The sequence below is a fragment of the Heterocephalus glaber genome, unplaced genomic scaffold (genome assembly GCF_053883595.1).
Source record: "Heterocephalus glaber isolate CG9 unplaced genomic scaffold, H.glaber_assembly_v1.0 deba00001523, whole genome shotgun sequence".
NCBI classification, from domain to species: domain Eukaryota; kingdom Metazoa; phylum Chordata; class Mammalia; order Rodentia; family Bathyergidae; genus Heterocephalus; species Heterocephalus glaber.
The window spans coordinates 10343546-10365036 of record NW_028258327.1 but is presented as its reverse complement, the minus strand read 5'-3'; the positions used below and the strand labels follow the sequence as shown (position 1 = coordinate 10365036).

At 36.7% G+C, this 21491-nt stretch overlaps 1 protein-coding gene and 1 pseudogene across 5 annotated transcripts in view; both read left to right on the top strand.

The window, feature by feature from the left end:
* The window catches only part of Klhl32 (kelch like family member 32), a 223595-nt gene that overhangs the window by 84834 nt on the left and 117270 nt on the right, over positions 1-21491 (top strand). The window lies entirely within an intron of this gene.
* On the top strand, positions 10023-21491 carry LOC147824960 (U6 snRNA-associated Sm-like protein LSm3 pseudogene; annotated as a pseudogene).

The window sequence follows — 21491 nt, the reverse complement described above, 5'->3', positions numbered from 1 at the left end:
TGGGCCATCCCTTGAGTGAGTGAGCCAATGGGGATTTGGGCTTTATCTTTTATAAAATTACCTAAGATTATAATATCATATCACCTTAACTAATACCAAGTGGGTGAGGTATGATAATGAGGAAAATGCTTATGACCCATTCAGAAAGGATATAATAAGTATAATTAATACTGAGTGAAGAAAACGTTTTTAGTGCTACATATGTCTGAGGAGAAAAAAGAAACAAAAGAGCATGAAAAATAGTAGACCAAATATTTTAGTCATCACAAAATATGTGAAGGCATCCTTGGTTAGAGGATCCTTGAAAGATCCAAACTCTGATTTATTAAAATGTAAATCTTTATTATAAATGTGCCTCCCAAATGTATGTGAAACACTAATAAAAATATATGTATAATAATACTAATATGCCACAAACTGTAATTTAAAATGAACAGAATTAGGACAGAAAATGAAATTCTATATTGACCAAAGTAATACTCCATCAAAAAGATAATGTGTCTGAATCTATATCCATAGACAAAACTTCAAAATATCATAAGGAGAAAACAACATGTTCTCAGAGTGAGAAACACTCTTTTCTCTGAAGCTGACAGATCATTTAGATTAAAAGAAATAAAAATGTAGATAGAGAATATGAATAGTACATATTCTGAGCACGCATAAAACAGTAGTAAAACTAGTTAAGTTGATTGTTCTGATCCCATGGTAAGTAGCCCATAAAGAATTCATTAAAACCAAGCATTAATTAAAAAGTTAATAATCTCCCATCATACTACTTGCATTTAAAAAAATACTCTTAATAATTCATGAGATAAAGCGAAAAACAATATAAAAAGAACAAAATATTTGAACTGAATACTAATGAAAACATATTAATGTTCTTAATATGATTTGAAGGAAGATGGCCATGCTTTTTTGCAGTTTGGGTTCCTTAGGAAGAAGACTTTGAGAGAGAGTTTGGTGTAAATGGTACTTCCACCCAGCACCTAGTACACTCAGGAGGGAGGTAACGAGAGCAGGATTGAGCGGAAGGATAAGTTAGTCTTTTCTCTTTTGGTACTAGGGATTGAACCCAAAACCTTTACACTGAACCACATCCTCAGTCATATTTTAATTTTTTTATTTTGAGGCAGGATCTCTAAGGTACTGAGTAGCCCAGGGTAGGCTCAAACTTGTGATTCTCCTGCTGAAAGTCTTTCAGAGTGGATGCACCATTATGTCAGTGGTATAAGTTGGTCTTTGACGTGAACCCAGCAACCACCTCAATGGACTCCACTGGGAAGATTGGAGCTAAAATGCCCTTGACAGTGGGCTGTGGTGACCAGGTCTTTATATTTTCCCATAGATTATGCATTTGACATGGGTCGTCCTGGGAGAGGGTGTGACCTTGAACCAGGCACTTTCAGTGGCTGAGTCAATGCCCAAAGAAGCCAGAAGCTGAAGTCTCCCTGCCCACAATTTTCTCAGCAGCTGCGATAACAAACCTTCATTAAAGGTGGATTGGGTTGCATATCGTAACATTTCTTCCAAGCCTTGGTGCAATGACTTGACAACAAAGAACATCCAGAGCTATGCTTTCAATCCTTTAGTAAAATAGCTGGAAGAAGGAAATGGGATAAAACAATCCTAACAAAATAACTAGAAGAAGGAAATGGGATAAAACAAGGTATATAATCCTGCTTATCTTGAAATACCAAAAATATAAAGTTTGATCAACAAGATGGTCAACATTTTATACCATTTTAAAAAATTGATTATTTAGGTGAACCTTGATGAAATTACTCAAGAATTCTAAAATAAGAAAAATACATTTGAAGGAATGGAAAAGGTGACTTTTAGACACGAAGAAAACTGGTTATCAAAAATACCATAGAAGCTTTATACCAATAAAATTCTAAACCTTGGCTGACAAATTTATAGGAAAATATAAATTACCAAAATGAGACCAAAGAAAAGATAAATTATAAGAATTTAGAGTAGTAATGAAAGCAGTCACACACCTCCTCAGAAAAGCAGTTGGCCCAGATTTTTCACTTGCTAATAGTACCACCCTTTCCTTAATAGCTGTTTCCCATAATAGGTGAATTTGTTCTAAAGTCTGGAAGAAGTTGGATAGCACACACCTCAAAAGACTAGCATAATTCTATTTCCAGTACACTACAAGGGTGACCAAAAAAATGAAAGCTATATTTCACTTATTAATGTAGGTGAAAATTGTAAATAAAATATAGCTACATCCAATAATCAGTTTCCAGTCTTTATTTTCTCTACTCAACAACATCTCAATACTTTTTATTTTTAAAAATACTTTGTTCCCTTGGCTTTCAGGGATCCACACACCCCACGTGTCCATCGTCCCTACCCCCCTCACTGGCTGCTCTTCAGCCTTTATGAGTTTTGCCTCATCTCTTCATCTTCTTAAAATTGGAGTGGGCCAGGCATGGTCTTTGTGCTTTCTTTTATACCAGCTAACATTGTGATCTCTGTCTCTCCCTGTCTGTCTGTCTGTCCGTCTGTCTGTCTCTCTCTGTCTCTCCCCGCCCCCCCCCATGGGATGACATATTATGGTTCTCCAAAGAAACACAACTGATAAAATGTGTTATGTGTTCAAAATCTAACTTCTTTGTTGTCTCATAAAACTGCTTCCTGCACACTCTTCTTCCATTTCAGTTCATGGTAACTCTGCAATTCTTTCAGTTCCCAAATAGCTGTGTCGTCTTTGATTTCTTTTGAGTCTAAACTGCCAGCAAGTCCCATGGCTCTAACCTTTAAAATATATCCAGGATCATCCACTTCTACCATTACCACTGTGAGGCCAGCCTCCATCATTTTTTTTTTTAATTTGCAGTGTGCTGCTGCTTTGTCATCCTATTTCAGTTCCTTTGGAGTCTGTTTCATTACTGTAGCCCCAGTGATTCTGTCGAAAGCACACTCAGTTTGCATCCCTTCTGCTGGCCACATTATGATGGCATCTATCCTCACTCAGAGTGAAAACCAGTTCCTCCTCCCGCTCTTGCCTTCCTTCCTCTCCAGTCACACTGGCCTTCTGCTGACTGTTTCTCAGCCTTGCCTGGGACACTGTCAGTGAGCACCTTTTCTCAGCTGTTTCCTCAGCCAGGATTGCTTTTCTAGACAGCTATATGACTTGCTCCTTTGCCTTCTGTAGTTCTTTGTCCGCAGATGACCTTTTTCGAAAATAGAACTTTAATTTTAATTGTGAGAACCTAACGTTTAAAGAATACTGTATTCATGTGTTTGTATAACTAAAAATAGTAAAGTCAAAAAAGCCAACATTTAGTTTTATTTTCTAAAAAAGAAACTTTTGAAGGTATCAGAAAATGAGTAAGATCTTTTGAGATTTTGCATCATATTTATTTAGCGGTGACAAGATTCTTGGATCTATAGATACAATTGTAAATTTAACTCTTATCAGTACCATATGTATATTTCAGGTTTCACAAGGAAAAGCTATTTTCATTAAGGCTGACTATGTTAGTTTTTATCTATACATATTTCTCTGTAGAATAACTAGTGTGGGCATGGGAGTCGAAAATCTTGGAGATACTACCACACTATCTCTGTTTATTTTCTGCTTATGAAGACATGGCTTTGCTGTTGATGAGACTGAATTAAAATGATTTTACCCATTTTCCAACTTAAAACTTACTAGATTCCTAGTGAAATTTCCTGCTTCAAAGGAAATTTAAGTGCAAAGACCTGCAATCCAGGGACATTCTGCTGTTTTCTTGATTCCAGTTGGCCTAATCTTACACAGATAATGTCACCCTGAAGCCACTAGATGGTTAGGAACAGGGAAAACTGGCCATGGAGCCACTTTGAAGCAGTAGAGTAATTAATTGGTTGAAGACCTAATGTAGTAGCTTGTGGTCTGTTCCCTTCAACTTTCGATATACCAAATTTTAATTCAGAAGATGGAGCTAAAATGCTGTGATAGGCTTTTTTAAAAAAAGTCATTTGTGAGTTTTAAAAAGTCCTTGAAAAACTATAGTTCTAAGGATTGTAGAAATTGATGTAAAGAATCATCCAGAGTTGAAAATGTGCTCTAGTTCACCTAAATCATAATAGACTTGCTTGTGAGTAGAAGTTAGCGTTTTGTATTGAGTATCTGATAATTAATCAGTTTGTATCTACCAAGAAGAGGCCTCAAGCAGTAACTTGTAAATTTGGCTAGAAAAAATAGCACGATTAATGAATGATGGCTTTGACATTCAGCAAAGCCAAATTAACAAGTCAATCTGATATTTTATGGACAGCCTGTTACAGAGCCACATACTTGGTGGACCTTCAATAAACTTTAATTGCATAGCTGACAATAAACAGTGACACATCTGCAGCCACTGGAGCTGCACATAGTGGAATAACTGGGACAAAGCAGACTTTAGGTGTGGTCTGGGACAGGACTGTGTGAATACCAAGAAGAGTGTGGGTTTTTTAAAAAAATTAAAATAACCTCATAATTTCCTTTCAAAACTGAGCACATTAAAAATAGAAATTCTTTTGCAATTCAGTTTTAAGTAGCAATTAATAATAATAATGGTCAAATGTTATTTCCTTTTAGATAGAAAACTGAGAACCATCATCTCATTTCTTTTTTTAGTTATTTGAATCAGTGCTAGAGAAGTCATTAACATATCTGAGCCAGATGACTATTATTTTCATTATTGTGCTTATAATTCACTATATTCATTATAGTGAATGGAGCATGGTGCACTGTGGTCTGTATTTTTTCCTTTATTGAAACTGATTTATTTCTTATTTCTGAATATAAGTGCTATGAAGATTGAAAAATATTTATAATCATAATACCTAACATTTTATATTGTTTACATGATGCCATTCATTGTGCTACATTCTTTCTATGTATTTACTCCAAGTGTACAGTGAAAGATCATTTCATTTTTTTTCATATTTTTGATACTTTTAAAATTATAACTTTCATGCTGTTTTATTTAAAATAAAAATTTCACTCATGCTTATTTGATCTCATGTATATAGTTAATCTCAGCTTCATCTGAAAGAATATATTTGGAGATAATAAAGCTGATGAAATTTTAAACCTTTAAAATTGAGTATTGAGTGAAGGCAGATGTTTTATAAAAGAGGTGCAAGACATCTGATCATGTGAACCTGATGAATAATCATTGGAGTCTGTAGGTATGCCACAATTCTGTTTATCATCTTAGTGAAAAACTGATTCAGAATGAATTGTCCACACTGTGGGATGATCAGCTGCTTGTTGAATCAATACTTTTAATTAGCCCATCTGATGTTGATTAGATTCTGGGCTTGCATGCCTGGATTCCTGAAAGATTGAATTACCAGTATTCTTCTCATTTAGAGAGATTTGACTAAAGTGATGAGAGCTTTCATATCAAATCACTCATAACACATTGTGATCACAATAAAACTCTTAGATGCTTTCTGATCCTGCTACAAACCCATAGAAATTAGTCAACCTCATATGAGATTCCAATAATAGGTAATAGTAATGCAGTGCCTAGGTAGCAATGAGTAGACACCCTTGCAAGATCAGCTGTGAATAGAAGTAGAGACTGTCTAAGGACAATCTAATGTTTGCATTTATTTTTCCTTGCATTGAAGAGCCTAACAGTTTCCTAGTTTATTCAACTATTCTTGGGAGGGAGGAACACGAATAAGTTCTGAAGAATAGTGGTGAAGTGTGTGGGTTCAAGTCCTGATTTTCCCATTCACCAGCTTCATCACCTTGGGCTAGCTGCTAAACTTCACTGGTTCTCAGTTTCTCTTGTTTAAATGGAATAATAGTAACTACCTATTTCAGTGCTGTGAGGATAAAAATTTAATTCATGTAGGTCTCTGACAGCAGGGCCTGGTGTGGCAAATAGCCAAAAGCTGGATAAAGATGAGTTGCTCTTTTCATTGTTAAATACTGAAGTACAGCTGCAGTGTAGCCCTAGAAGAAAAAGTTATTTATTTTTTCTATTTGGCAGAACTCACTTCACTTGAAAAGAAAGATAAAGATGGATGATGTATATATTCATGCATATATAATATTTATAAAATATATTCATTTCTATATAAGTTTTGAGAAACATTATACTTATATGTAATAGAATTACAATAACTCCTCCATAGTTCCTTTTTTTTTTGGTACCAAGGATCGAACTCAGGACCTTGCACTTGCGAGGCAGGCGCAATGCCACTGAGCTATATCCCCAGCCCCCATAGTTACTTTTTTAATGGTATTTTGACTTGTGTGGATTTTTCTCCAACTCTTTTATTTTCATTTTGTAAGATGTAGACACACTGCCTTACCTGGCATAGATAAGACATCTAGTATATATGCAGAAAGAAATGAATTTGAACATTTGGGAAGAACCAAAAACTTCATATTTGTGGAGCTGGCCTGTTCTGCCTTAGATTAGGAAGGTTCCGGTGAAATGGTTGCTTAGCAACTAATGGAGTTAGATGAAACAGTCTGTTAGCTGGGCTCTTGCCTCATCTGTGTGTGTGCCTAATAACAGAGAGTCACTCCAGTGTGTGTTGCCTTGCTTCAAGCAGTGAAACCAGAGTCATGAATACAATAAAAGATTGAAAAGAGATGCCACTACTGGACTTGGAACCTGTGTGTATTGTCTTGTATGCCTTATTTTATGTGAGAATGGTTAAAGAAAAAGATATTTGAAAGAGGATATTAAAAATAAGAAAGGGACTGTTGAGATTTTATGTTACAATTTCAAATGATCATTAGCTTATATTGGGTTTTAAAAGAATAGAATAATCAACGTTAATTGAAGAAATGCCACATTGTTATCATCAGTCCCTCCAAAGAGTTCCCTTAACTAAATGTGTAATGGGTTTTGTGAGTGATATCATGAATTCTAGAACAGAAACACTGTGTTTTGGTACTTATTTGCTACTGGCTCCTGTTTATACCCATGACAGGCCTTGTGGCTAAATACTGACCACTCTCACTTGATCGACTGCAGCCTCACAGTCCTTGGTGGACCTCAGGAGGCCATTGCCAATACCAGAGTGGATAGACAAGAAACTTCCTTGTCATTCCTTACAGCAAACTGAAACTTCTTTTAGCTTCTTATTTCTGAACTGAAAAGGAATGCTGTGAGTGATTTGTGTCAAAAGCAAAGCATCTCTGAGATGATCCCATGAAATTCCTCTTCAGGAAAATATAAGAAGGAAATAGGCCAGAAAAAATTAGCCAGAGTAATTGGGGAAAAGGAGGTAATGGATTCTCCTTAAGGTTCTTAGTATTGCTGCCATCCAATAACATAGAATGACCATTCTTTGAAAGGCCAGAGCTTTGGAACTGTGATATCTCTATCATCTATATCTATATCAACTATCTCTATATATCTATATCTATTCATATACCTATACCTGTATCTTTTATTTCCTAAGCTATATTTGCTCTGCCCCTTTGAATCAGGTTCAATCCTCCCTTGCTGAAATTTGTGCTCAAACCTTTTCTCCCAGCTATATAGGATTTCTAGCATTTAACCATTAGCATTTTATGACTCAGAACTTGGAGTTGATGCTCTTTCCAGTGGGTGGTTTTAAGAGCTGTTACTGGATAGGGATGTTAAGCCGAAAAGAGAATAAACAAATTGGCCTTCCTCTTAAGAACAAGGGGAGAAAAATGTGAACAGAGTGTTTATGATATAATATTCTGAAGGTTTTACTAGTGCTTCTCCAGCAAGAGAGAGCCTGATACTGTACGTGAAGTATCAGGTGTCTCATCACTTCAAATATGCAAATAGAGAAAGAGTGTGAAAGGTGTGAGAGATTGACTATACCCATTCCTCTCAAACATTAGTGCACATGCAGTTCACTGTGGCTCTTATTAATACATACTTTACCATCCAGATCCAAGATTCTGCATTTCTTTTTTCTTTTCTTTTTTTTTTTTTTGGTGCTTCACATTTATTTTATTTTATTTTTTTCCCACTAAGTTTATTGGTACATGTTTGGTATAAAATACAGTTACATTCATCATTGGGATCTTGTACCATTACATGAGTATCTTGGTTCTTTCCCCCCCCCCTTCCCTTGCCCTCCCTTCACCCTCTCCAACTTTCCCTGTTTGCAAAGACTTTATTTCCATTTTTTCCATTTCTCATCATTTTTCCTTCCCTTCTTTCCTTTCCCCTGCCCCTCCCACTACCCCTATCCCTTTGGACCTATTCTTCCTATTTTGCATTATCGATTATTCATTCTAATCATTGGTACATTTTAGGTATACAATGTAATGACATTCATCATGGGAAATTTGCACCTTTACATAATTTCTCTTGGTTATTTTTCATCCTTGCCCAGTCCTCCCTTCAACCCCTCCATTCCTCCCTATTTACAAAGATTTTGTTCTTCTTTTTCCATTTTCTCATATTAATTCCATACCCTTCTTTCCTTTCCCCTACCCCTCCCACTTCCTTCCCCTTGCCCCTTTTCTTCCTATTTCACATTACCTATTTCACATTACCTATTATACATTTTAGTCCTTATTTACACTTTCAGTTTCTCACAACAGAGAAACTATTCAGTATTTATACATGTGTGTCCTATTTATTTCACTTAAGAATATCACCTCAATGTGCACCCATTTAGCTATAAATGTTTCTAATTTCTCATTTTTTATGTCTGAGTAGTACTCCATTTTATTAAAAAACCACATTTTTTTAATCCAGTCTCCAGTTGATGGGCATTTGGGCTGTTTCCAAGTTTTAGCTATTATGAATTATGCTGCTATGAACATGGGTGATACCATATATCACTGTGGTATGATTCTTTTTTTTCCCCATTAAGTTTATTGGTACATTTTCAATATAAAATACAGTTATATTCATCATTGGAATCTTGGACCATTACATGAGTACCTTAGTTCTTTTTTTTTTAGCCCCTTCCCTTGCCCTCCCTTCACCCCCTCCACCCTTCCCTATTTGCAGACTTTGTTTCCATTGTTTTTCCTTTTCTCATATTTTCTTTTCCTTTTTTTTCCCTTTCTCCTATCACTCCCACTTCCCCTGCACCTTTAGACCTTTTCTTTCTGTTACACAATATCAATTATACATTTTTTAAATTACAATATCAAGATCTAGGAGACATTACCACAGATTTTACAGAATTTAAAAGGATATACAAAGCATATTTCAAAAATCTGTTTTGAAATAAATTTGACAACTTCTAAGAAGTACCTTGGAAGACAAATTAATGAAACTGACACTGGAGGAAATATAAAATTTGAATAGCACCTATTAAAGAAAGTATATTCCTAGCTTGAAAACCTACCTATATGACAACAGCAGGCTCATATACATTTTAACTGATAAATTATATCAAACAATTAAAGCAGATAAAAGAAGGAACACTTCTCCCTTCATTTTAGGAACTCAACATTGTGCTAATCCTAAAACTGGATAAAGATAATAGAAGAAAAAAGTATGAACATAGATAGAAATTTGTTTAACAAAACAAACTATTAGAAGTCAGATCTGGCAGTATATAGAAAGTGGTTTTGTTATAGGGATGGCAGTGTTGGTTCAGCATTGGAAGATCCACCCCCAAAAGTCATCATTTTAACAGAGGAAAGGAAAAAGCCATATGATCCTGTCACTAGTTGGAGAAAAAGTATTGGACTAAATTCTACAGCTGTTCATGGTAAAAGCTATCAGGAGACTAAAAGTAGAACAGAAACTTCTCAACAGATTAAAGACATGTACTCCATACTTCCAGCGAGAATGCCTTATATGAATGGAGAAGATAAAATGCTTTCTCCTTAAGGTGGGGAACAAGGGCAGATATGCTTACTCTTTATCTGTCCATTAAACTTTGAAACCTAGTCCCCCCCAAAAATAGTCTGGCAATAAAATGACACAATTAGGATAGGATTGGCAAGGTAGAAGCAAAATCTTTATATGTAGATGAAATGATCACCTACAGAGAAAATACTAAGAAATCTCTAGGAGCCCCTAGAACTTGTATTTGAATTTAGCAGGATTAGAAAACACAAGGTATATATAAAAATTCAGGTCTGTGTATACTTGCTATAAATGAAGAATTGGATATTGAAATTTAAAAGTTATATAGGAGTACAAAGGTCCTAGAAAAGTTTAAAAAAAAAACCCAAAAACAGTGTTGGAAGACGTTTAGTACCTAATTTTAAGACATTTTCTAAAGCTACAGTAATCAAGGCAGTGTTGGTATAAGGAAAGACATATAGATCATTGGAATAAAACAGAGAATCTAGAAATAGAAACACACATATATGGTCCACTGAGTTTTGAAAGATTATTTAACATTAGCATTTTGTAGAATATAAACTCAATTCAAGAGCCAAGGAAGAGATAGTATTTTCAGTAAACGGCACTAGAACCCCTGGTATCCGTATATAAAAAATTAACCTCAACCCTTTATTTCCATACATGAAAATAACTTGAAGGGATCTATGAACCTAAATAAGAAAGCCCAAAAGTATAAAACTTTAAGAAGAAATTATAAGGGAAAATGTTTATGAATTCAGGGTAGGGAAGAACTACCTAGTATACAAAAGACATGATGTATAAAAGAAAAAAATTGATAAATGAGATTCCATCAAAATTTAGAACTTTAAAAGACATCGTTAAAATGAAAAGTAGTCCTTAAATGACCATATTTACAATGCATATAACCTATGACCAGAATATATAAAGAACTCTTAACAGCTCATTAATAGACAACCCAATTGAAAAATAGACATAAGAAGATGATAAATAGCCAGTACAGCACAAGGAAAGGTGTGCAACTCTAGAATCAGAAAAATACTAATCAGTACAATAACAAGATTGAATTATACACTCATTAGAGAGATGAAGTTCAAAGTTTTAAAAGCCTTGTCATGACTTTTTCTTTTTGTTGGATTCTCCCCCTTTGCGTTTAATTTGTCATGCCCAATGGATTCATTCTGCTGGGTTTCCTGGGGTTGTGATCCTCATTGTCTTTTCCTAGGGTATTGTCTAAAATTTTTTGGAGTGCCAGTTTGATATTCATGAAGTTTCTGAGGTGCTCTTTATCGTGAAAGTATCTTATTTCTCCATCAATTTTGAAAGATAGTTTTGCATGGTACATCAGTCTGGGTTGGAGGCTGTTTTCCTTTAGGGCTTGAAATACATCACTCCGAGCTCTTCTGGCCTTGAGGGTTTGCATTGAAAAGTCTGCTGTGATTCCGATGGGCTTTCCTATGTATGTGATTCGTTTCTTTTCTCTCACTGCTTGTAGAATTTTGTTCTTCTGTTGGATTTCTGGAATCCTAACAATTATATGCCTATGTGTAGATTTCTTTTGATCAAGGCTATTTGGAGTCCTGTATGCCTCACTTATCTGTACATCAAGTTCTTTTCCCCTCCTTGGGAAGTTTTCTGCCATCGCTTCAGTGAACATTTTTTTTATGTCATCTGCACTCTCTCCTGTTTCTTCATTGACTCCAATCAGTCTTATGTTATTCTTCTTTGCATTGTCTAGCAGCTGCTGGATTGATTTCTCATGTTCCTTTACAATTTTAAAGCAATTTTTCTTTTCCTGGTCACTAATTGCCATCTTTTCTTCTATATCTGAAATTCTATCCTCATATTGGTTCATTCTGCTGTGCAGACTTTTGATGGAGTTTTTAATCTCCTGGAAATTTGTTTGCATCTGTTTTATGGATTCCATTTGTTTCCTATGTTGGGATTCCATCATGTTCCTCAGATCCTCTATTTTTTTAATCTGTGTCCTCTCTAGATTTATTATTCATGTCTTGCAACATGAGCAAAATCTTTGCTGTTATCTGAGTAATTATTTCTGATTTCATTTTTCCCAGATCCTCTTTTGTTGCCAGTTCAGAGAGTCCAGGTGGTTGAGTATCAGATTGTTCCATCTGGTTTCCCTTTGGGGTTGCTGTAGATGATCCAGAAGTCTGTTTTTGAGACTTGTTTACGTGTCTTCTCATTTCCACGGGGCGGGGGGTGCTTCTGGTGCCCACGCGGCTCAGCTTCTCTGCCCGAGCAGCTTGGGATGGCGGTGGGGGAGCTTCCTTCCGGGTGCTGGGACCGGCTCAGCTTCTGTGCCTGAGGAGCTTGGGATGGCGGTGGGGGAGATTCCTTCTGGGTGCTGGGACCGGCTCAGCTTCTGTGCCTGAGGAGCTTGGGATGGCGGTGGGGGAGCTTCCTTCTGGGTTCTGGGAGATTCTGCATTTCTGAAAGGGCGCAGGGTTTGAAAGATGGCAGACGACGTGGACCAGCAACAAACCACCAACACTGTAGATGAGCGGCTGGATCTCATCAGACTCAGCCTGGATGAGCAAATCTATGTGAAAATGAAAAATAATGGAGAGCTTCGAGGCAGATTACATACTTATGATCAGCATTTAAATATGATACTAGCAGATGTGGAAGAAACTTGTGACTACTGTAGAAATCGATGAAGAGACATATGAAGAGATATACAAATCAACAAAACAGAATATCCCGATGCTCTTTGTCTGGGAGACAGTGTTGTGCTAGTTGCCCCTCCAGCAAGAGTTGGCTGAAATGGAGAATCTGTCCTGTGTGTGTAAACAGTTGCCTCTTTAACTACATAAGACATTCAGAGGACAAGGCTGCACACACACTGATACTGAGAAATAGCCAGGGGATTTGTTCACCCCCAAAATGAGTTGATTTGCAAATACTTTACATTTTAAGCTAAATAGCATTTTTGTTTTTCTTTTAGCCTTCCACTAAACATGTTCACCAAGGTGCTGGACTCTTTTCCAGGAGTTGATTTGCTCTTTACATTAAACTCGATGTTTCCTTTTTAATTAAAGAAAAAAACATTCTGCATTTCTAATAAATTCCTCAGTGATGCCAATGTTGCCGGTCTTGGGACCATATCTTGAGTCACAGGGAAAGAACCAGTGATCTCTAAAGTACTTGCTAGTTTCAAAGCACCATTTATAGGAGAGACGCTATAATTGTGATTCTTAAAACCTACCCAATGCAGCTTTGATAGACTGCTTTAAGAGCCTCTTCTGTGTGTTACTCACAGTTTCTCTCTGAATTCCTGTCATATTTTCCTCTCTATAGAATGTCTCATTCTACCTTTTCACTGGCTCCACTTCTTTCTTATCCAGTTTTTCAGCATTTTCTGATACTACTTTTTCTGAAAAATGTCCTTTCCCCATACCCACTTTGCCTAGTTCATGCATACTCTGTTTCACATCTGCTCAATTACTCCCTTACACAGTTCTCACATGCTTAGAAAAGCTGTCAAAATGTAGGTTCTTTCTCAGTCAAGAGTACACTTAGTTTTGAAAAGCAGAATTGTACCACTGGCTGCCATATGAAGACAGACTAAAATGTCTCTGTAACTCTTAGTCTGAAAGGAAAGATTATTTCATTCAATCATGGCTTATCAAATAATGAAGAGTAATATAATAGTAGTATAATAGTAGTAATATAATAGTAATATAATAGTTCCATCTCTAAATATCTGAAAGAGGCAAATTTGTGACTGAAGAAAAGATGGACTTCTTTACATGGTGGCAGGAAAGTACTGCACTCCCATATTCGTGTGATAGACCACAGGTTGGAAGGTATGGAAGCACTAGAGCAGTGATGGCGAATCTTATAGAGACCGAATGCCCAAACTGCAGCACAAAACTCACTTATTTATCAGAAAGTGCCAACAATGCAAACAAACCTAAATGCTTGGCTGCTGGAACGATGCCATGGTGACTTGGTTCTTGTGCTGACAGGCCTCTGTGTGTCCGTTGCGGCACATGTGCCATAGGTTTGCCACCACTGCACTAGAGGAATAAGCAGAACTCGGGCATCTGGGAGGGTGACCCAGATGCTATTCTGTTCTCTAGAATACATTACAGCTGACACAAATTAATATCTTTTGAGGGTCACCCAACTTTGTGGTGGGCAGCAACTTTTGATCTTTACATTTACCATAACTTTAGCTAAGAAAAATAAAACTTTTTTTTTTCCATTTCATTCCTTTCTTCCACAGAAGACCTGGGTAGTTAAAACAAGCCACATCCAGGAGGACAGTTCTAAAGAGACTTAGGGTAAACCTAATGGTGCTTGTTTTGAATATTCATTATCATTGTGTGGTTAATTTAGGCGGCAACTGTGCCAAGAGCAAAGCTGTGAAATGCAGCTAGTCCTTTGAATAAACAAGCTTCATACTTGCAGATGCTATGAAAACCAGTATATTGTGCAACTTTTAGCATAAAAGGAGGACTTTCATTTATGTTGTTAAGGTGGGGGGAAATTGGTATTTTCACGATACTAATTTTTGTTGCCTAATTATATGTGTAATAATATAATTTTACTGTTTTACTTTGCCCTGAAATATTTTATTCCCTAAAAGTATTACTATACTGTATAAGGAGCAAGAAAACAGTTATAAATATACAGGGGGGAAAATTCTACTAACTAGACATCCCCATTCTTTCAGGCCATTAAGCTCCTTAGATAATTGGCTTACTTTTGCATTTATGAAAGGAAGTAAGTAGTCCACTTCAACTGTGGCCAGGACCCTTCTCTCCCCAATAAAAGGGAAAGGCATATAATGAGCAGTCTCATTAACTAAGGCTTATTATCCCTTCTGTGTTTGAGCTAGAACCAAAATGCAATAAACTGCAATACCATTAACACTAAATTAAGCAAAATGTTGTTTCAGAAGTTAGTACCTATCTCTGTTATACCCTATGGACATTGTAAACATCACTAATTATATAACACTCTACAAATGGAAGCTATAAGGGGGTAGACTGAACCTTTTGGTTGCTCTTTTTCAGTGACTTTCTAAAGATGTCTGTCTGTTTACTGTCATAATTGAAACAATCTATCTATCATTAAAGATAAGGGTTGATTGTGCCCCCTTAACAATTCGGTTATTTTACCTATAAGATTATTTGGATTCCTGATAAAAAAGAAATTCATAGTACATGTTGCCCACATGATGTTAATGCCAAAGCTACACTTAGTTTATCAGGTAACATCATATTTCATCAACTCTGAGTGCTTAAAATATCTATTGTTTGTCGTTTTACTTACAATGAAGATACAGTAGAATTTCTGTTGGTCAGTTTTGTAGGCTAATGTACAAACTTAATGTGGTTATAGCTCATCCTGTGACTACCTGACTAGTAGGGTGACACAAGAAAACATGATTTACATACTACAAATTTAGTATGACTCAATTTGAGTCATTTCTATGTGAAATGGAGAAGGAATAACACATCATAAATATACAGCTCCCTTTGTAGTAGGCATTTAAAGTGGATATAGTCTTGAAAACTGAGTTTTCAACTAGAAAGATTGGTGGTGGCAGCACATTATCAGCCAAGAGTAAGCTGTGATGACTATAAATTTCAGCCTGGCCAAGGCTTTCCTGAAGACAAAACACTGTGAACCAAGCAAGAGTCTGTGCTGTGAATCTGTATTTCAAAGCAGAACCTTATCCCAGGCATTGGCAGAATGTTGTGGCTGGATAGAGAATATTGCCATATGTTCTCCCTATCCCTAAATGTCTAGCTTTGAACTCACTTGTGTTTCTGTTTAGTTTATGATGGATGCTCTTTCTCTTTGACTACAATTTTTATGTTTCAGCATCTGAAACACCTTCCATGTAGAAATACTTTCTTATATAGAACTAATTCTTTTGGTTTATGACACTGTAGAACAGCAGGACATCTTCTGCAGATGAGCTTTTGAAGAGCATGTTGGTTTGTTCACTCATTCACCTGAATTTCTTGCATATATGCAATACTAGGGGCTTGGGCCACCTTGGTAAGTAAGGAAGGCATGATAGTTGCCTTCACAGAGACTACAGTTTGCCTTTTCAGGAAAGTTGATGCTGAGATATAGCACCATTGGCCTCATTACCTCTTTTGCTACCAAGAGACTTTGCTCTCCTCTGTGGGCTCTAGCATATTTCCAGAGATTGTGTCGCAAGTGCAGGCAACCTAGGGAGCTGGTCCTTCACTGTGCCAAAAGCCAGATCTGACTTTCCCATAGCCAAGACACAGTATCTGACACCTATGTTTTAAAGGAGGAGAGATTTATTTTGTCTCATAGTTATAGTCCCTGGTTGGCTGGCACCAAGGCAGAAACAACATACAGCGTCCTGAAAGAGTATGGTGTAGGAAAGCTGCTCACATCATAGCAGCCAGGAAGGAGAGGGCAGGAGACAGAGACAGAGACAGAGACAGAGACGGAGAGGGAGACAGAGTCAGAGATGGAGAGGGAGGGGGAGAGGGAGAGTGAGAGAAAGAGAAAGAGAAAGAGGAAAGAGAAAGAGAGAAAGAGAGGCTGGGGAGGGAGACACACTCTTTCAGGTCATAGCCCCAGTGACCCACCTGTAAGCACCCACCTCCTAACAGCAAGTTAGCTTTGAACTCAATACACTGATGAGTATAGCACCCCCATGGTCCTTTCAAAGACATGGACATGAAGCTTTTAGGGGGGCACCCCAGATCTAAACTGTAACATTTTGCTCCTGGCCTGAAAAGACTCATGTCTATTTCTTTATGCAAAATGCATTTAGTGCATCTCCAAGAGTTACCAAAGTTTTAACAGTTCCAGGATTGGTTTTATTTCATTTTATTTTATTTTTTTGGTATCAGGGATTGAACTCAAGTGAAGTGCCACTGAGCTAAATCCCCAGCGCCAGGATTGATTTTTAAGTCTAAATCCAAAGTCTCCTTTGAGACTCAAGGAAAACTTTTAACTGTGAGCCCCTGTAAAAATAAAAAAGAAAATGAAGTGCTGTTGACCTATAATCACACAAGGTAAATATTCCCATTCCAACAGAGAGAAATAATGTAATGGAAAAGAATGGGACCAAAGCAAGACTAAAATCCAGAAGGAAGGTCCATGTTCAGCACCCAGGGCAAATTGGGGCAAGATGTAAACTTCCAAGGGCTTGGGAGGCCCCACCGCCATGGCATTTTGGGTTGTAGCTCTCATAGCCTCTCTCCTGGATTGGGTCTGCTCACTGCTTGTGACTTTTCTCAGCAGACATTGCACATTCCTGTCATCTCCAACTTCCTAGGTCTCTATTGTACTCTCAGCTTTACATTCTCAGCACTGCCTTCTCAGAGGTAAATTGCCTGGCCTACAAGGCCTTCTTCTCAAATCTGGGTGGAAGCCTCCTTGACCTCAAAACTCTTGCCTTCTATATACATGTAAAACCAGCATCACATAGATGTTACCAACAACTGCTACTAGCTCAGTCATGACTGTTGAGGCCTCCAAGTGCCTAAAAGTCTGAGCTCTGTGAACTAAATCCTAGGTAACCAATTCTTTATGTGGCCCTTCTAAAGCAGGATGCCCCGGGGGCATTCTTCTCAAAGGAAAATCTTTTAACTTTTGCACCTTCAATCCTGTGAAAGGTGGGGTTTTAGTGATTCCTGAGATGTCCTCAAAGCATCTTTCCTATTGTCCTCCTCCAAAGTACCTAGCCTTTTTTACATACTATCTTTTTAGCAACGATACTCTTCAAAACACCAATTTTGCAGGCTCGTCCTTTCTGGCAAAACTGAAAAATTTAAAAATCATTTAACTTTGCCATTTGCTCCTGATTCTCACTGTAGATTTTGCTAAAAGCAACAAGCAGTATCCATGCTACAGCCTGCATGTTGAGGTGCCTTGAAATTTCCTATATTAATTGGTCTGCCACTTTTAATCTCAATTTCCCACAGTCTCAGGACATGGGCAAAAGGTAGACACATTTTCTGTCAGGGTGTAACACACAGTCCTTCTAATCCAACTGCCAATGGAGTTCTTGTTCCCAATTGATACCTCCTGAGCCTGAACTTTACTGTTCACCTTTCTCTCCGCAATCTAGTTTTCTGAACTTTGACTAGAATCTCTCATCAAGCTAGGCTTAAAGCATTCCAGAGCTTCTGTAGGCAGCATCTCTAAAGCTTTCCAACTCCCCCTCCCCCAAGAACCAGTTCCAAAAGTTTCTAAACCACATGATGAGGTATGGTCATGGCAAAGGCCCCACTGTCAGTACCACAATTCTGTCTTAGTTATTTTCCTGTTACTGAGACACAGTGGCTGACACTTATAATTTTGGCTTATAGTTGCAGTTCCTGTTTAGTTGACTCCAAGGCAGAAACAGCATGGAGGAAGGGTCTAGAAAGCTGCTCACATCATGGCAACCAGGAAGCAGCGTGAGAGAGGAGGAGTTGGGGATGGAAATATAGCCTTTGAGATCACATCCCCTCAGGCCCAACCTCTAACCAAGCCCTAACAGCAAATCAGCCATGAACTCATCAGTGGACTAATCTACTGTGCCCCCATGATCCAAGGACCTTACAAACATATCAAACTTTGAGGTGGGCTGAGGATTTAGCTCAGTGGTTCTGCCGCTTGCCTCGCAAGCAAAAGGACCCATGTTTGATCCCCAGTACCAAAAAAAACCCCACAGACTTTGAAGTGAAAACCCAAATCTAAACCATAACAAGCCCTTCCTTTGGTGATATACAGTGAATCTTATCCTAATTGAATAATTTATTAAGCCCAAGACATTGACCTTGCTTTAATAGTTACATATTTTATCTTTGAATTAACTAATTGTCTAATCTTTACAAATTGTAAACATTAAATTTATAACATTAAATTTCTCAGATAATATGATATGCTATCAAAATGGAAGTTCCATTTTTATAGAAATGGTGGTAATGATTTTATGATGGGATTATTTCATGGTAGGGTTATAGGAGTATGTGGCAAGAGTGAAGTCCTGAAACCAGAGATAAGAATATTGAGTGGGATTGTTGTTAGGAAAATATTTGAAAGCAATGGATTCAGACAGTGGTTGGGTGAAGAAGCTGTTTCTATGTTCTTATTTCAATTGGATTCAAAGGGAGACATGAAGGAGTAGGACAACCAGTCTGCATTATAATAATAATTTCTACTTATTGGGCATTTACTATGTGCCAGCTATTATGCTTGAGATTAAACATAGTTATATCTAAACCTTAAGACAGCTCTCCAAGGTGCAGAGGGTTTAACAAATTAGCCAGTGGTCATATATACAAGGTAAGCTCTCTACAAGGCCAGGAGGTTATAGAATTAAAATTTGAATCAGATGTCTCTTGTTGCACAGTTCTGAACTTTAAAGGTTAAAAAAAAGTTTTTAAAAAGCAGATATTTGAAATATTCTAATATACAAGTGATACATGTTCATTGTATATGATCCAAATAATATTTCTAAAAATGGGATAAAATTAAGATTCTTCTTCAATCAGACCTTATAATACTGTAACTATAGAAACATTAATTATGGTATAATTGATATTATATACAAAGTATCAATTTGCTTATGCAAACATGTGCAAATACAGATATACATTGTTTAAGGAATTGTGTCTAGCCTCATTATTTAAGGAATTATGTTTTTCCTCAGTAATGCAAAGCCAGGCTTCAAGTTGAGTGGCTCATAACTCTCTAATTGAAGATCCCTGTTCTATGCCAGTATTATACTGGTTACTTTTGAAAGACCCAGGAAAGCAGATTTATAAAACTTGCATGGCAGCCTGTTTTGTTTGTTTTATCCTTTGCTCTCAGGAAGTTTTTCCATTTCATTAATTCAGATAATTCTTCTGCAATTTAAGCCATTTCTGTCCAGCTCTCCATAATGGACAAATGGAGAGCAGCTGGCCACCATATTAGGTGCAATTACAAATACAAAGATCTGACAAAAGAAATTAGTGTAAGGAATATTAAAAACGTAGCCTCCACATAATAAAAAGCAGACATTGAAAATACTGAAATCTCCTTGAGTTTTTTTTTTTTTCAAAATGGTGATAAGAAGTGTAGAAACAAATCCATAATTATTCAAATCAAAAAATGTTTAAATTTGTAACTCCTACTTTTTTTACTTTGGAATTTCAGACCGTCTTCTACAAATGCATAAGCAGAATCCACTTAACTCTAAGTCAGTTTCATGTTAGCATTTTAAAATCTATAGCCACATTTGATTTCCAGGGAGTTTATAAAAGATACTTCATTTTGTTGTTATTAAAAAAATAAATTTTACTAAGAGCCTGCCAGATACTATACTGAATATTTTATGTGTGCTATCATATAATCCTCAAAGAAGTTTATGAAGTGGGTGTAATTTTAGCCCCATTTTTTATTTATTGTTTTATTTTTTCTTTTTTTGGTACCAGGGATCGAACTTGGGTCCTTGTGCTTGCGCAGCAAGCGGCGAAACCACTGAGCTAAATCCCCACCCCATAGCCCCACTTTTTAGATAAGAAAGCTAACTCAGAGAATTAAGTGCTTGGCTAAAGTCACTTTCCAGTGACTAACCCAGATCTATTTAGTTATAAGTTTGGTCTTTCTGCCCCACTGCACTGGGGATTATGTGACTTCAAATCCAAACTTCTTTCTTTTCAGCTTTTTTATTATATAACTGACAAAATTATGTATATATTTCAAGTGTCTATCTTGAGCTTTTCATATATGTATATGTTATGAAATAATCACAGGCTAATTAACATATTCACCACATGTAACTATTATTTATTTTCCTTTTTCCTTTTAAGTATACAGAACAATATTGTTAGCTGTGGTCACACTGCTGTACATCAGGTCTCCAGAACTCATTCATCTTGCACAACTGAAACTTTATACTTTTTGTACCCTGACTGACATCTCCCCATTTCTTTCTCCTCCAAGTCCTATGCAAGGACCATTCTGCCCCCTGAATCTGAGTTTGGCTATTACAGATTGCAAGTATGTGTGAGATTATTCAATGTTTGTCCGTGTCTGGGTTATTTTACCTAATATCCTCTGGGTTCATCCATGCTCTTAAAAATACAGGATTTCCTTTTTTTTTTCTAGGTTGAATAATTTTCCTTTTTAAATATATGTATACACTTTACCCACAGTTTCTTTATCCCCTCATCTGATGAATATTTGCATTATTTCTTTATCTTGACTACTATAAATAATCCTGCAGTGAACATGAGTGTGTGCAGAGCTGTCTTTGGGATACTGATTTCATTTCATTTGTATAATAATGATTCCTCTCATATCTGTGAAGAATATGTTCCAAAACCTCCTAGTATATGCCTAGTACCAAACCCTCTATATTGTATTTTTTGTTGTATGTAACTGTGATAAAGTTTAATTTATAAATTTGTTACAGAAGGAGATTAACAACTAATAATAAAATAGAAACTTTGGTGAGAGAAAGAGTTTAGTGAGCCTAAACCCAGCTGCCTCAAATGAGATTGTGAGTGTGAGGAATGTGGTAGGTACCATGTGCATTGTTACGGTAACTATTTAGGTATCAAAATAATTTACAGTGGCTTGTGTGAATGAAGCTTTTTAGAAGCATTTCAGAGTCAGAATCAATCTGTAATCTGTAAAACTCTTTCCTGGTCTTTCTAGGACATTACCTTACCTCTTTGCTTTTTAAGTTCCATAATTCCATCTTTTTTTCTTTCC